Here is a 1,066-nt window from a genome sequence, read left to right on the forward strand (position 1 = left end):
TAAAAATTGAGAAAGACAGAAAAAAAATGATAGAGTTGATAAGACTAAGAATAGATTTTCTGGAAAAAAATCATTAAAACAGAGAAACATTAAGCAAGTCTAATTATTAAAAATACAGAAATCACATATGCTTAGACATGAGAAAGAGGATTTAATTAAAGAGATTTAAAAAATTATAAGAAATACTATGCATAATTTTATGCTAATAAACATGATAATCTCAATAAAGGACAATTTTCTGGAAAAATACATTTCCCAAATCAAGAAGAAAACTGAAATAGTCCAAAATTATGGAAGAAATTGAAAGAGTTGTCAAAGAATAACCTTTAGTAAAGATTACAGGCCAAAAGAATTTAATGATGGAATATCATTCAGCCATTAAAAACAGTGTTTTCGAGAACAGTTAAGGACATGGAAATTCTCACATAGTGGATTACGCTGATTTCTTTTTTCTTTTTTCCTACTTTTTGCTGTTTTCCAATTTCTTTTCAATGTGTATTGTTTTTGTAGTCAAATAAAAAACATTTTTTTTTTTTAAAACGGAAGAGTAGTGTGCACCCAAAGCTCCCCACCTCTTTAACCCCCCACTTGCTCCTGGTGGGGTTTCTGACCCTCTTCAAGGTCACCAACCCAATGGCCTTAGATCTCTCCTAGTATTCCATAGTTGCTCCTGCAGCATTTGGCACAGCAGACCAGCCCTCTGGGCTTCTCTGATAAGGTCTCCTGCTAGGCACTTTTCTACCTCTCTACCTTTTGGAAACTTCCATTCCTTCTACTCTCTGACTGTAGGAGTCCCATAGGGATTGTCTAGTTCCTCTTTCCCGCTCCCTTGGTGGTCTCGACCTATGTTGTGACTTTGGTTATATCTTTGGCGTTCATAATCTTAAAGCTCTGTTTCCAGCCACAACGGCTCTTCCAAGTCCAGACATACTGCCAATTCTTTGCTGTGTGCATTCATTCACTCATCCATTCATATTTATGGAAAACTTACTTGGTGCAGGCACCATGCCAGGGGTGGGCATCAGCAATAAACAAGTCAAACCATACCTTGTTCTCATGGAGTTCA

This window comes from Pteropus vampyrus, unplaced genomic scaffold (genome assembly GCF_000151845.1).
Source record: "Pteropus vampyrus isolate Shadow unplaced genomic scaffold, Pvam_2.0 Scaffold432, whole genome shotgun sequence".
Taxonomy (NCBI): domain Eukaryota; kingdom Metazoa; phylum Chordata; class Mammalia; order Chiroptera; family Pteropodidae; genus Pteropus; species Pteropus vampyrus.